General features: G+C 36.6%; 1 protein-coding gene across 3 annotated transcripts in view; it reads right to left on the minus strand.

Annotated features, from left to right (window-relative positions):
• The window catches only part of PDZRN4 (PDZ domain containing ring finger 4), a 349,032-nt gene that overhangs the window by 43,475 nt on the left and 288,648 nt on the right, over positions 1–16,909 (minus strand). The gene's annotated exons all lie outside the window — the stretch shown is intronic.

Here is a 16,909-nt window from a genome sequence, read left to right on the forward strand (position 1 = left end):
CCTGCTTCTTCCTCTCTCTCTCTTCCTGTCTCTCTGCCTACTTGTGATCTCTGTCTGTCAAATAAATAAATAAAATTAAAAAAAAAAAAGTCTGAGTTTCCACCATGAACGGACGTTTTATTCATGAGCACACCATGAGTAAACCAGGGTCCCACCATTGCTCTATTCAGATTTCGGTTCTTTCCTTCTTAGATTTTGCAGCAATGTGCTCCCGTACACAGAGAACCACAATCTCATTAGTAAAGAGAAGAGAAAGCAAAAGTTTACGGTACAGAACTGTGCTGTGCACTTCTCATCAGTGTGGGGGTGATCCTCTGAGACTCTCATTTCTTTCCTTTACAAAAGCAGAAGATGAGCTTTAAGTGTCTTCCTGTGTATTTAATTTAAAAACACCAGCCACTCTATTGTTCAGAACTAAGTCCTTTTAATCAAAAAATGGCTCCTTATTCCTCAGATACCTTCCGTGCATGAGGTAATGAGCATTTTAGGATTTTAGAAGTACATTGCACAGTAATCCCTTGGGCTTTTCTATTTCACAGAATTTACTACCTATTTTGCTAAATGCCTACAGAGAATTGGTCAAATTCATGCTTTCCCTTTTAAAGATATTGAAACTCTTCAGTTGTGAAACAGCCTAATGAAAGTAGCCTCTTTATCCTTCCCCCACATTTGCAGACTAGTCCAGAATGAGTATCTCGCATAGGTAGGCATAGCCTCAATGCATTTTGGGGCTATTTGGGTGGAAATAGAAAAGTCTCAGAGCGAGACAGATCAGTCTAGAGGTAAACAGGCTAGAAGCACTGGCAGCTATGCCCTCACAAATAAGGCTCTGGTCCCTGCTGCTGCCTCACTTATCAATTCTGACAGGTGACTGTCTTGACTCCCTGGGACATTTATCAAAGAGGACAGATCATGCCGGATGTCAAGTTTGCCGGAATGACTTTGGTTAGTAGCTAGGCTCATAACCACTTGCCATGCAGGAGAACGATAACACCTATATAATTTTTGCCTATTTAAAAAAGCCAACAGTTTATTTACTGGATTTTAAACTCTACCATTGGCACCCCCTTAGTTCCAATCTTTTTTGTTTGATACCTGGTCCATAGAAATTGATCCCTAATTTGTGTCTCTTCTTTGTTTTTTTTTCCTCCAAACTGGTCCTACACATGCCTACAAAACTGGGTCTAAATGGAACACAAGTCTGATTCTGTGGTGACTCTTCTAGCATGAATTATCTTCCATGGCCTGTAGTAAAAGCCCAAGGTATTTTACGACATAAAAAGTGTTTCTGGACATGTGGGTGGCTCAGTCAGTTAGGTATTTGACTTTGGCTCAGGTCCTGGGATCAAGCCCTGCATTGGGCTCCATGCTCAGAGGGGAGCCTGCTTCTCTCTCTGCCCCTCCCTTGGCTTGTGCTCTGTCTCCCTGTCTGTCTCTCCAATAAATAAATAAATAAAATCTTTTTTTTTTTTTTTCAAAATGTTTCTTTATCTGGCCCCTGCCTAATTGTCTAGCTTTATCCTATATCTTTCTTACTCTCTAATTGGACTGAGCTATGCAGGTCCTTGAACTGGCTGGGCTTGTTGATGCCCTCACGTGTTTGTACTTGCTCTCCCCTTAAATGTCTGCTTGTTCAAAATTCTTCTTAGGTACCATTTCCTCTCTGACCATTCCTCTTATAGTGCATGGCTCACAGCAGTGTAATTATATATGACTTTCGGTTTCCACATCTGACTGTGAGCTCCTTGACGGAAGTCAGTGTCTTATTTATTTATTTTTGGCTCTCCAATGCTCACATAGAATCTGAAGTATCATATTGCTCAAAAGTATTTCTGAACTTAACTGGGTTGGACAGATGAAAGGAAAACATCTTCATTTCACAGTAGAAGTGGAAGTCATTTCAAAATTTTTGCTCTAAAAGCTAAATTTAGTGGAATATGAAAAATAAAAGTGTAAAAATCCTGCGTGTTTAATTGTATACCATGGGGTACCATGATCAGTATTTGCATGCAGAAGGACTGAGAATTTAGAGTGCAATTTTATTTTTTTCTTAGCTTTTCCCCAACTTTTATTATCAATCTTTATCATTAATCTCAATAAAGCTGAAAAAAAGTTTAAAGTTACATGTTATATGTTGAAAACATATATGATAACACACGACATGTAAGTTTAAGGTGTACAATGTGATGATTTGTGTGTATTGTGAAATGATTACCACAATAAGGTTACTTAATACCTCAGATAATTACCTGAGATTGGTGGGGAGAACATTTAACATCTACTGTTTTAATAATTTTCAAGTGTATAATACAGAACTGTTAATTATCATTACCATTAGACGCTCAGAATTTATTCATCTTGTAACTGGAAGTTTGTACCCTTTGACCAACACCTTCTCATCTCCTCCAACCCTCAGTTCTTAGCAGCCACCATTCCACTCTCTATTTCTTTGAGTTTGGCTCTTTTAGATTCCACATGTAAGTGAGCACATACAGTGTTTGTCTTTTACTTATCTCACTGAGCACTAGGTATTTCCTTCTTTTTTCATGGCTGAAAATTATTCCATCATCTGCATATACATTTCCATTATCCATTCATCCAATGATGGACACTTAGATTGTTTCTAAGATAATCTCTTTGAGATAGTGATTTCATTTTCTTTGCATATATGTCCAGAAATCGGACTGCTGGATCATAGGATAGTTCGAGTTTTAACTTCTTGAGAAACCCTTATACTGTTTTCCATAGTGGCTGCACCAATGTATATGCTCTAATTCTAAATGGCAGACTATCTATCTATCTATCTATCTATCTATCTATCTAATCTCCATCCCAACTATTGTACTACATGGTTTCATATATTATCTCACTTAATATTAAGTACTCATTATTGGGCCACCTGTCTGGCTCAGTTGGTAGAGCATGTGACTCTTGATCTCAGGGTCATGAATTCAAGCCCCACATTGGGCATAGCACATTTGTAAAAACAACAACAACAACAACAACAACATATATTAATGTTATCTTCTTTGCACAGCTGAGGAACCTGAGGCTCAGAGAGGTCACACAGGTATTGTGCAATGGGGTTTGAGTTGAGCCTACTTCAGGCTGATTCCAAATATACCCAAATATAATTTTCTTCCAATCAGAGTGATACAATCAGACTTTGATTTGTTGGAACAAATTTTTTGAGGGGTTTTCTTGCAAATTAGTGGTAGGTTACTTATAGGGGACAATAAATGAGGACTTAATGAAGGCAATTTATTATATGTAGTTGGAATATAAAACAAAATACTTTGGGTGCCAGAAAATGTTCTAGAACTTTTTTCAGTTGAGCAATCTGATATCCAACAGGTATGGATCCATCAGCATTATTATATTACGGAAGCCTACACTTTGTTATATGGCTACTACACCATTATGCATGTGTTCAAGATCACTAAGAAAAATGACAGGAAATGATTATAAAAGTAATGTCTCTGGACCTGAGAAAAGTCCTTGAGAAAACGTATGGCTTTCTTTCTTTTTGACACACATAAAGAATAGAACCAGAATCTGGAATAGCCAGTCTGGTTTTTGAAAAAGTGGTATTAATTACTTCGTCCTATGAGCATTAGATAGTAAAACTAATTGAATATCCACATGTGCTAAAACCTCTATGAATTGCTCTATGTCTTTGAACTTGTTTATCCATCCCACAACAGATTTATTGCATGAGATTTTATTACTAAAAATATTTAAGGTAGAAAAATTCTAAATCATAGCATTTGGAAATTTAAACCTTCAAGTCAACACGGAAGAAAGTAAGTAATAGGAAACTCTGGGTTATCTGAAGGACAGAAACCAAAGTTATAAGTCCTTTTGCTTTCATTTTGGAGAAATATTAGTTTCTGTACAAGGCAAATAGGAAGCCTATTAAATCCTTCCCAACTGGGACCAGTTAGTGATATCCCCAGTCATGGAATCACAGTTTTCTTTTAAATTTCCCAACTACTTTGTTCATTTATGTTCCTAAAGCATATTCAAAACTTTTGTTTAAAAGGATTCCCAACTGTCTTTATTTGGCAGGTATTATGTATAAGTCAAAGAAAGAAAAGTTCTTTAAGGATTATCAACTTCCTGGCTGCAAAAAGGCTCAACAGCTGTCCATGGATCCTTTGATTACTCATAAACATCCTCTGGAAAACAAACTATCCTTCTAAAGGTTATTCAGGGGTTTTAGACCTCTCTCATAAGACAAATCACAGGCAATCACACTTTATAGGACATATTAATTTTAGTTTGTTTATAAGAGAAGGTGAAATATTATATACTCTTGACGATTATACACTCTAGGAAAGAACACCTACTCAGTTACATACCAAGGGGGAATTTGAATAAGAAAATAAAATAATGAACATCTATTATTTTTATAATCATACATTTTTTTTATGAAAAAGAAGAAATTCATGTCTAGTATCTGCTACTAATTAGCTATGTACGTGAGTCTTTTAACCTTTATGGGCTTCAGTTTCCTTTGTCAAGTAATCAGCTGTGCTTCTAAGGTCTTTTTGTGGTTCAAATTCCATCATGTCAAAGTTCTCTTAATCTTAATTCTCTTCTGTCCAAATACCACTTAATTGTTCTTTATCTAAATGTGTTTATCTATTTTTATTTTAAAGTTCTACCTCCAATATCTATTATTATTATCTGAATACTAATATCCTTTTACATTTGAAAAGGGAGCTCTTACTTCTAAAGTGCACACTTCTTAAAAATAAGCTATTTATGGCAATCCCCCTTTTGTTATTGCTTCCTACAGAAGCCTTCATTTCCTACTGGGTGGACTCTAGACTTTAAAACCTGGTCTCAGAAAAGTGAAAGAGCAAATGGTTTCAATGTGTTTTTCAGAACAAAGAAAAAAAGCTACAGATTTAACTTTCAAGGTTTGGCTATTGAAAAACAGTAGAAATATAAAAAGGGAGTATCTACAAGAAGGCAAGGACAATGAAATAAAAATACAGGTAAGAGTATTTCTAGGACTGATCAAATTTTAAACTTTGGCTGATGAATAATTTCTGCTGTAGAACTTCAACTCACAATTAGGCCTGGCTTCTGAAATAATGGACTCTATAACTTACATCAACCAAGTACAAACACATATTGCCTTAAATGTCTTGTACTAAAAGATGAAATATGGTCATTTAAAATCATATTATATAGTTAAGTATCATATCTCAGTTCAATTAAAGTGATTATCAACTTTGTGCCATTCATTTTTGCATGATCTCAATCTCTTCCATTTATAATGACTATGCGTGTAGATATTTTTTGTTGTTTTTAAAAATACTGCTGTCCAGTGCTTCATCTGTAAACATCATTATTATAATTGACATTTTTCTCTGGGTGTAAAATCGGCCAAAATATTTATTTGCTTCATCACCACATTCTAAACACCCTACTAGCCAATGAAAAGACAAAGTCAGAGGCTTTGTGACTATGTGTGTGTGTGTGTCTATGTGATATGTTTAGGTATGCTTATTAGAACAGTAAATAGTAAGTTCCAATTCTAACCAGAAAAAGTTTTATTTTCCTTAGTATTTCATTTGAGAAAGAAAACAACTAGATGAAAAGATGATTAACATCTAAAGAGCTGTAACTCTAAACCTTAGTCATATAAGCCTTTCATTTGCTAGCCTGAAAGTATATTTAAAATTTAGTTATTGTTGCAATAAGTCCACTATATGCTTGGTACTTGGAAGACAAAGATGCATAAGATAAGGTCTCCACACTGAAGAATATCAGAGATTTATAGGGGAGTCCAAAGTGGGAACAAGCAATAATAATACAATAAGGCAATGGAAGAGGGTGCAGAGATTAGAAACTGAGACCCAGTGCTTATTTATTTATGAGAATAACTATAAAATCTTATGTTTGTCAAATATTTAGCTAGGAAACATTTTTGTCTCTTTGTTCCCATTTCTACCTCTACCACAAAGTCAATTCATCAGTTCACAAAGGAAGTCAGCAAGAGAGGAAGAAGGAATAAGAGGACTCTAAGACTGTCAGAATACAATTAACAAAATGACATTACTAAATCCTTACCTATCCATAATTACTCTAAATGTAAATGGATTAATTTTCCAATCAAAAGGCAGACAGTGGCTGGCTAGATTAAAAAACAAGAGACTCAACTATAATATATTCTGCCTACAAGAGACTCACTTCAGCTTTAAGAACACATTTAGGCACAGAGTAGAGGATGGAAAAAGATAATCTATGCAGGTGGAAACTAAAAGAGATCAGAAGTAGCTATAGTTATAGCTCATAAAATGGACTTTATGTCAAAATCTGTAACAACAGACAAAGAAAGTCATTATATAACAATAAAGCAGCCAATTCATCAACAGAATATTATAATTGTAAATTTAATATGTACTCGTCATTAAAGCATAAATATATTAAGCAAATATTTACACGTCTGAAGGGAGAAACAGACAACAATACAGTAATCCAGACTTCAACACCCCACTTTTGACAATGGGTAGATCATTAATAAGAAACTAATAAGGAAACACTGAAAATAAGTAAGGAAATATTGAAATGCTGAAAACCAGTAAAGAAACATTGGACTTCAAATATACTTTAGGGCAAATGGACTTAACACACATATACAGAACATCTGATCCAACAGTAGCACTTTTTTCTCAAACATACACAGAATATTCGTCAGGGTAGATTATACATTAATTTAAAAAACAAGTTTAGAACATTTAGAAGACTGATATCATATTAAGTATCTTTTCTGATCACAATTGTATGAAACCAGAAATTAATAACAGGAGGAAGTTGCAAAATTCACACATATGTGGAAATTTAAAAACACACTCCTAAATAATCAGTGGTCAAAGACAAACCAAAAGGAAAATAAAAAAAATTATTGAAAAAAAAAAAAAAAAGAAAATGAAGATACAACATGGCAAAACTTATGGAATGCGACAAAAGTAGTCCTAAGAAGGAAGTTAGAGTGATGAATGCCTACATTAAGAAAATAACTCAAATAAACACTCTAATTTTACACCTCAAGGAACTAGAAAAAGAATAACCTGAGACCAAAGTTAGCCATTTTCTTAGCAGAAATAAATAGAGATCAGAAAAACAACAGAAATAACAGATGAAAATAGCGGATTTTTTAAGATGAGGAAAATTGGTAGACCTTTAGCTAGACTAAGAAAAAAAAGAGTGAAGTCTCAGATAAATAAAATCAGATATGGAAGAGGAAACATCATAACTGAGACCTCAGATATACAAAGCATCATGAGATTGTTATGAACCATCATACACCAACAAAATGGATAACCTAGAAGACACATGAATAACCTCCTAAAAACATATAACCTAACAAGTGTGTTAGTGAGGGAGTGGAGAAAAGGAAACCCTAGTGCACTGTTGGTGGGAATGGAAATTGGTACAGCCACTATGAGAAACACAGTGGAGGTTCCTCCAAAAATTTAAGAAAAAGAACTACCCAGTCCAGCAATCATGCTCTGGGTATATATATCCAAAGCAAATGAATACAAGATATTGAAGAGATATCAGGACTCCCATGTTCATTGCAATCTTATTCACAATAGCCAACACACAGAAACAATGTAAGCATCCATTGATGGATGAATGGATAAAAAAATGTGATATACACCCCCAATGGAGTACTATTCAGCCATGAAAAGAAGGAAATCCTGCCATTTGCAACAACATGTGTGGACCTCAAGGACATTATGCTAATTGAAATAAACCAGATGAAGAAAGATAAATACTGTATTCTCATTCATAGGTGTAATCTAATAAAGTTGGCTCAAAAACAGAATAGAATCATGGTTGTCAGGGACCAGAAAGTGGGGAAAATGGGGAAATATTGGTCAAAGAGTTAAAATTTCCAGCTCTAAGATGAATAAGTTCTGAGAATATCACATTCAGCATGCTGACTTTAACAACACTGTATTATATACTTGAAAATTGCTAAGGGAGTAGATCTTAAATGTTATCACCATACACACACAAAAAGGTAATTATGTGAGAGGTAGAGGTGTTAACTAATCTTATTGCAGTTATAATTTCACAACATATACATATATTAGGTCATCATGTAGTATACCTTAAACTTATACAATGTTACATGTCAACTTTATCTCAATAAAGCTAGAAAAAAAGTATAATGCAGATGAAGTTTCATGCGTGACGAAGATCACTCTATTTTCCTATAGCTAAGAAACCCAGGAAAAAATGTAAGCACCCAACAAAAGGATGAAATTTTAGTTATAGGAAAAACAATGTGAGACACACAAAGTGTTAACTGTGGTTACCTTGAATGGTATGACTGCAGAAAATGATACCTAATATTTTATTTTGGACTTCAAATACATACATTGGATTTACCAGAATCTTTGGCTCATAACATACTACCTATATTGATCATGCAAGAGTCTCTTTTATTTATATTAAGTTTGATTATTTAATACATAGTGAATATCAGTGAACTCACTGTATAATTATGGACCAGAGCATTGTCAAGGGCTTAAGTCTAAAGGAGAAATGGGAGAAATCTCATGACAATGTAAACGCATGCTCTTTAAAGATTCCAAAATTTTTTCAAAGACAGTAATTTGGTGGGAAAAAATCTAAACTGGGATTGTTTTCTATATTTTTCTAATTAAAAAAATAAATATTGTGTTTAAATAAAATAATTTATAGTGCTTACAGCCTGTAACTGCCATTTCACCTTGGCAAATATTTATGGGTCAGCTGGTTCCAAACACTAAAGCTAAAGTCAGAGATAATATGGAGAGGTGTGCTACTTTCTACCCATTGGTAAAGTATGGTACTAGACATAGACCAATGTGTGTCCTTAAGTGTGTACACTCTCTATAAAAATCTAAAAGATGGGGGTTGATAGGACTGAAATAATAAAATATTTGTAAAATTTTAAGGATCTGATTATGGGTTTGTCTCATTTTGCTCAAGTGAGTTACATGGGCAGACCAGATGAGACAAATCATTCCAAATATTATTGGTATCCCCATGGAGCTCACATGTGAAGATGCTATGATTCAGGAGGTAAGTGGAGGCTTTAAGAGACAGAGCTAGAACTGGGACCACATTCCTTGTTTGGACATATTCAACTTGATTTTATTGCCTCTGGAGGGAACATTGGAATCCTTATCTGGAATTTGCTTTATAGTGAAAAGACAGATCTCCATTCTTTTTTTTTTTTTTTCATTGTTAAAGATTTTTTTTAAATTAATTTTTTATTTTTTATAAACATATATTTTTATCCCCAGGGGTACAGGTCTGTGAATCACCACTATCATATGATCTCCCTGATATGAGGAAGTGGTGATGCAGCTCTCCATTCTATGCCCCTTTGAAAATAGTTCTCTGAAAGCAGAATAGGAGATATTGGGGAATATGATTTAACACGCAAATTTTCACCTTAAACACAACCTCTAACACCTTTTAGTAATGCAAAGCAATCATCTGAATGTGTATCATGAGTATCTTTGAACAAAAATTGGATGTCAGGATTTTGATAAAATTCATATATGTAGTGGAAGTAATCTTCATCTTATATCTAGGTTTCTAGTATTTTAATAACCAACTTGGAAGGTTAAATTTGCTTTTCATTGTTTTCTGAGGAAATAAAGTTTAGTGTTCTCATAATCAGTGAGGTAAAAGATAATGGGCTTTATATTTATTTTATGAAATTACATGAACAAATTAACAATAATATTAATCTCATTTTTTTAAAGACTTTATTTATTCATTTGAGAGAGAGAGCAAGAGAGAGACAGAGAGAGAAAGAGAGTGCAAAAGCTGGTGGGAGAGGCAGAGGGAGAGAGAGAAGCAGACTCCCCCGAGCAGGGAGACTGACAGACTTACATGGGGCTTGATCCCAGGACTCTAAGACCATGACCTGAGCTAAAGGCAGCTGCTTAACTCACTGAACTACCAAGGTGCCCTAATATCATTTCTTCCAGGAAGAAATCTAAAAGAATTACAACAATTTTGATGGCTATTTCTTTCTAGTCACTTCTTAGGGAGAACTTTTTTTTTTTAATAGAAAATAACAACTTAGGAAAATCCTTCAATTTTATAAACATGGGTTTTCAAATTAAGAAATTCTGAGTTACCTCTGCTTGGAATTTTAGGATTATATAAAGTTTCATTACAAAGTTTCAGCCTCAACTAAGGTTCAAGTACTGAAACTAAGTCAAGTCTATAATGTAGTATGTAGGTAGGACATTTTTGAAGATGAACGAAAGATGGTGCTACTCATAATTAAAGTGGAACTTAGCCATACATGGGGATAGCTTAGGGCATACCAGAATGTATGGTTATCCTACCAGGGAGTTGAATTCCAGTCATTCTTTACCTATGTAAGTCAGCTTGTCTGTTTAGTAGGGTTCTCCAGCTTCTAAGTGTGAAGTAAAACATGGATATTCTTGTTAGAATGGCAACAAAAACACGAAATCCAAATTTTCTTTTTTTATAGTCTGGCATGAGTGTATGTTTAAAATCATTTACTCCAATTATTAGACTGTTAATTGAAATATTAAGAGAAAATCAAAGACTTTCACACTTTATTTCAAATTTCTATTTTTGTCAGCTGTCTTCTCCCCTTTCCCCACCATTTCACCTTTTTGTATTTGTGTTCAGGATACTTACAAATAAGAACAGTAGCAGCAATGTCAGTAATTTATTCATTCCTCAAGCAAATATTTCTGTATGCCCTCTGTGTGCTAAGGTATGTGGAAGGTAGGCTCTCCCAGTGATATAAAGATGCTTGGAAGTGGTTTCTTTAAAGTGTCTTCTTTAAAGAAGTGTCTTCTTTAAAGAAAAGAAAAGAAGTGTCTTCTTTAAAGAAGAAAAACTATTTAGAAGAAAAAGATATGTACATAAATAACTATAACCCAAGACATAATGCAAAAAAGAAATTATAGAATGTGATATGGTAGTTCTGTGTGGGACAGTGTGAGGAAAGCATTTGAGGGGCGGAAATTCTCATAGGTGAAGGTGTAGAGGAAGGAAAGTACCCAGCTTTCTCTGAGTATTGCTGGGCTGCAGAGTTTGACCCCAAGATGCCTGAAAAAGTAGAGGGGTGGCAGAGTATGAAGGACCTTTCCTGCCAGGCAGAGAATTAACACAATTAGAGTTAACACAAGGAGTAGAGTCATACAAAATGATGAATGGGAGAGCGACCCAGTGAGAACTCTGTTTGAGAACGGCTGGTCTGGCAGGAATTGGTGAATGGATGAACTGCAGAGACTACTGGATGGAGCCCAGGAGACCAGGGAAGAACCTAGAGATACTCTCCTACACAAGGGAGGAAGCACCGGTGATATGAAGAAGAAACGTGCCCCAGAGATTCTAGAAACACAATCCCCACTACATGACAGCTTCTGGGTTGCCTTCCATGACTGACATTTTCATCTGCTAGAACTTGAGGAAATGGTGGTGTCATGAATAGATACTTCAGTGAGCCGACTCTGATAGCATACCATCTTATCTTAAATGTTCAAGTAATAAAAATATTTTCACACTTCATCTAGGTCGGTTTTCAATTCAATAAATTTCCCACAAGAATGAAACCTATTAAGGTGATTTTTTTAAATGGACGATTTTATTGCCCCAGTGGTAAGTGGTATAAAATTATTTCATATATTTCATTAATAATTCTAAAATGTGACTAACAAGTGGAATAAAAGGGACTGGTGAAATATAAAGCATGCAGTGAATCAAAATAATTCTGAAAATGCTACGCTTTCACACTCTATGCGCTATTGTCTCTTTTCCCTAATATCCAATGCACATATGGATAATATTATCATCTCTTTATAAATTATGTCTCACACCAAACATATTCTTTCCAGCATTGGTTTTCAAACTCCTTGACACATTTCCCAGAGACCATCAGAGTCAGGGTTGGCTACTTTGGGAGGCTCTCAGTTCTCTGTCCATGGTTGTGTTTCATAAATTTGGGGATAATCCCTTGGAGAGGAAGTTATAAAGGAAGTACTGGGGTGGATTAGGGAATATATCAAACTCATATCAAGTATGAGATTCTTATAATAATCGGCAGGAATGAATTTACATGGAGACCATTAAAATTCTATTTCATTTCTTATCTCTCTCCTCATTCTCCTGGACCTTTCTTTAGAAGTGTTGAACTGAAACAAAAATGATGCTTGGATTAGAGAACCCTTGACATTAAAAAAAAAAAAATATCTCTATTTGCAATAGCCAAGATATGGAAACAACTAAGTGTCTATCAGTGGATGAATAGATAAAGCAGATGTGGTGTGTGTGTGTGTGTGTGCGCGTGTGTGTAAGAAGGAAATCCTGCCATTTGCCACAACAGAGATGGATCTTGAGAGCATTAAGCTAAGCGAAAGAAGTCAGAGAAAGATAAATTTGCACACTATTATTTTATGTGGAATCTAAAAAAAGAAAAAACAAGTCAAACTCACAGAAACAGAGGATCAGAGTCAAAAGATGGTTTCCAGAGACTGGGGGTGGAGGTGCAGCAAAGAGGGAGACATTGCAGAGAGGTATGAACTTAATAAAAAAGGAATATATACCTATGAGAAAGAGAGAGGATATCTGTTGTAACTGCATGGTGGTCCCAGGTTCCTTTCCAATTCCCTTGTACGAAAAGGTCCAAAGGGACTCATTGCTCAAAAGTTGGTCCATGCAGACAACAGGAACTCTCCTTTGTTCATTCACCAAATATGAGCACCTACTATGAAATGGGTGATGTGATCGATGACAGACAGACAGACAGATAAGGTCTCTGCCCTCACAGCCTAGAAAGGAGCCACCATGTTCTATACACACACATGAATTTTTCCCTAAGTTTGCTTCACAGTCATGAAGCTGCTTGAAAAATATGACCAAAATCTAGTTAATATTTATCCTCTTGTTATTTTTTGAATGACCATATTCTTGATTCATAATTCTCTTTTCTTTAACTATGTACAAGAGAGGTTATCTACTCATATTGTCACAAATATTCTGCACCTATTCATAGGGATCCAGGTCTGAAAAACAAATTTTGCAAAATGACCTTTCTCAGCATAGCACAGGGTTTATTACACTTTGCATAAGAAAGAAGAACTAGAAGAACCTAGAAGAACTAGAAGACCTAGTTAATGTGCTAAATGCTCTTTCCTATTTCTACATAGGAGCCTGGGTTTGGTTTTCAGTTGATATATACACAGAACTCTGACATACACTTGTCCTCTTCACCCTTCTACTTTTAACACCTCTTCAAGCCAACTTCTAAATTCCTTCTTATTCTGATGACCACGTATTCAGAAGGGGAACTCAATGTACACTTAATTCAGATTCTTGGGTATTTAGCCTGATCTCAGGAGGAGGAGTAGAAATGTTTTGAGTGGCATTTCTAGGTGATGAAATCCACCAGATTTCGAAGTGCTACTTAAATTATTTGCTTGTCTTGGCTAACCTGATGTTTTATGCTATCAAAATGTTGGACTTTACTATTAGTCTAATATTACTTCTCTGACTCTTCTCTAGCACATTGCCTTTTGAGAGTTAATGGTAAATACTGCAGAAAATTCAGCATCTTCCTTGCACTCCAGCAGGGGCAAACATATCTTTATTAGGGGTTGGATGAAAGGGCTCTATATTTCTTGAAGCCTTTCCCTTTAAATTATTTCTGGTAGAGGCTGGATTTGAGATCTGCCTCTGAGTTGCTAAGGGCTATTTATGATTTATTTCAACCTTTAGCTGGCTCTAGGAAAAAAGTGCACAAAGTTGAAAATAAAGAAGAGAAGACGCTTAATCCTCAGTAGTATTTCAGTGGTATGGGGCACCCTAACTCTTAGGATGGGTGCATTATTTAAATTTTGATATTTTTATTATTTCTCTCACAAATAAAATTAAAATCCTTTATCATTTTTAATTGGAGAACAAGGACCATCATTTATAGAAGAGAACACACTTAAAGCTATGAGTCTTTTAATGCAGACTGGTCCTCTGAGACTTTTCTGGAGCACAGTGAGGAAATTTTAAAGCCAGTCAAATAATTTTCCTAGGCAAAGTGGTGATAGGCCATGGTGAGATATGGGTGTCATTAAAATTTCATAGAGATCCCTAACGCACCAGAGTCACCATAACATTGACATGCTGACTATAATATCTCCAAAGAAGCATTTGCTGCCTATCATGGCTCTGAAGGGAGCTGTTACAGTCTATCAATGCAATAATCTGCATGTTAAAAAGTCCCTAAATATGTATTTACAAGATAGTCAGATCTGTTTTGGTCTATTGGGTCAATAATCCAGGCACTCAAAGTCCCTAAATATGTAGGCACAAGATAGATAGATCAGCTTTGGTTCACTGAGTCTAGAGCAAGTAGGTCTTTACAAAGGGGCCTCTACAGTTACACAGTTGGCATTTTAGCAAGTTCAGAAATGCAGTTCTATGCACTTCCTGTCTTTTAAAGAGTGGGTTTATTATGCTAGTTCCAGCGGATGCCAGAAGCTGTGTTTCCCTTCGGCCTATGATATTTTGTTTTTTAAAAAGTCAGAAGGAAAATCCCGTTTTTAGCCCAAATCTGGAGCCCAAATCTAATTGCAGCCTGGAGGCAAATGATTCAAACACGGACATTTAGGCAAAACCCTGTGCCCCGGGATGGATGCTGTCCTTCCAGACCATGCCTCAGCCCTTTCCGCCTCACCATCCCCAGGCATCCACCTTGGCTTGCCTGACTATGCCGCTGCAGCCTTTGCTTCCTATGCCCAACACGACTCCCCACCCCCCCAGTGCCCCCATCCCCCTGCAACTGTCAGATTCATTCTGGCAACCAGAGGAATCTTGCTAGGGTTTCAGCTCTTTAGCAACTTCCCGTCCTCATGGGAGAAGTGAAAGGTGCCTCAAGATAAGCCCCTCCTCCCTCTGGCTTCTCCTCCTTGTCCTGGCTGCTAGGGCACTGGCCTCTGCTGTTCCTTAAGCACACAGGGCATGCTTCCGCTTCTGGTCCTTTGTACTTGCCCTTCCCACGTGGCTGCTCTCTTACTTTCCTTAAGTTTCCTATGAGAGAGGCCTTCCCCGACTTCCTTGCATAAGACAGCAAAAGCCCGTCCCAACACCATGCGTTTCCTTTCTCCGCTACCCACGCAGTTGCTCTCCGTTAGCCCTGCCCATCCTGGAACAGTATGTGTCTTTCCCGTTTCCCTGCAGGTGAAGCTGCTCCTGCAGAGGCTTCTTCCTTCGCATACTTAGATAAGAGCCTGGCCTATTTTAAGTGCTCATTAACACTGAAGGTAGAAACCAATAGGAGCAGATGGAAAGGAAACCTTCCTCAACTTCTTCGACAGCCTGTTGATGTGCGTTCGTGTCTAGGTTGAGGAGAAATATCTTATCTTTTTTTGAGATGAAGTTCTCTCTTTGGCCATTAGACCTGTTTCCTGTAATGTTCTCTAAGAGGCACAGAAGCAGTCCTGGAAAGGGCTAGACCACTGCATCCTCAGAGCTCTGAGGGAGCTGGGGTCATCTTAGCTGGTCACAGAGGCACTTGACTGGTGTGCGTCTAAGTATAACAGGGCAGAAGACGGGGCTGTGATTTCAACGTCTCCTCACTTAATGTGGCATCCACAATCATCAGCAAGGCTGACAGCCGGGGACTAGATTTTACCATCTAATCTCACACAGCCATGAGGGATGATGCGTGCCACTCTGCCTCCTAACCAGGACAGACTGAGGAGTGCTAGGTAGAACCATTATTCTCTCCGAAACCTGGTAAATGATCCTTGGGATATTCCCCCATACCTCCGCCCCTCTGTTTAACCATGTACCATGCTTTCAATGCATCCTTTCTCGTGATTGAAGCCTGTCACAGTAATGTCTTCCTTATTTAAATTTCACAGGAACATTCTTATTTCAATCACTCAAAAAGATGCCTTCGGCAAGAGAATCACAGCTGACAGCAAATTAATGACTATGATGCTGTGATTAGTTGAGATTACAGGCTACAGAGGACCTGTCTGAGCATTTACCACTGTCATCATACTGAGGCTGGCATCTATTAGGGATTTATATTGTTCAAAAAAGAGGATGTGCTTCAGCTACAGTAAGCCCTACAGAAAGGTAAGGAAATCTGTCTGCACTGGAATATTCAATGATATGTTAATTAATTTCATAATTTTTACTGTTAACCTGCTAGCCTAAGCAAGTTTTTCTTCCATGCCCTCCCTCCGAATACAGATTTATTTTTAATAAAGCTTGAAGGCACAAACTAAAGAAAAAGCTGAAGTGAGCTAGGTAAATCCAGTCCCTAAACCCAAAGTATTCATTATCTGAAAGGAAAACATCATTTAATCTTGAATTATTTGGGTAAGTGACTCAATTTTGTAATTTGTTTTTCATGAGAAGACAAAACTTAATGGATATTTCAGTGCATACCCGTCCTTGAATAGATTTATAAAATAAAACTTTTCAATCAACTTAATGGAAAAGGGATGAAAAATTAGTAGGAACAATAACAAAGCTGAAACCATCTACTCAGATGCTAGGTATCATCACACAAATGATTTTGGTAATCCCCAGCAATGACTTTTGCGGGGCGAAGATTTCAAATAAACGTCTATTTGCTTTGGGTGAGCTTCATGGAATCGGCCTTATTTGATTTCAGATCCTCCTAAGGGAAGAGATTTCAGGATTTCCAGGTTGTAAAACGGAAAAGAACATTTTGCTGAACTTGTATGACATCATCTAAAGCATTAAAAGGGCAGATAATCATGGGTTCTCTACCTGTTTACCAAAGCTTCTTTACCTTCCCAATCTACTTTATTTCCAAATGTCAGAGTGGTCTGAAACCTTTCAAAGATTTATAGACGGCAGCAGAAGAGGA

This window comes from Mustela lutreola, chromosome 8 (genome assembly GCF_030435805.1).
Source record: "Mustela lutreola isolate mMusLut2 chromosome 8, mMusLut2.pri, whole genome shotgun sequence".
NCBI classification, from domain to species: domain Eukaryota; kingdom Metazoa; phylum Chordata; class Mammalia; order Carnivora; family Mustelidae; genus Mustela; species Mustela lutreola.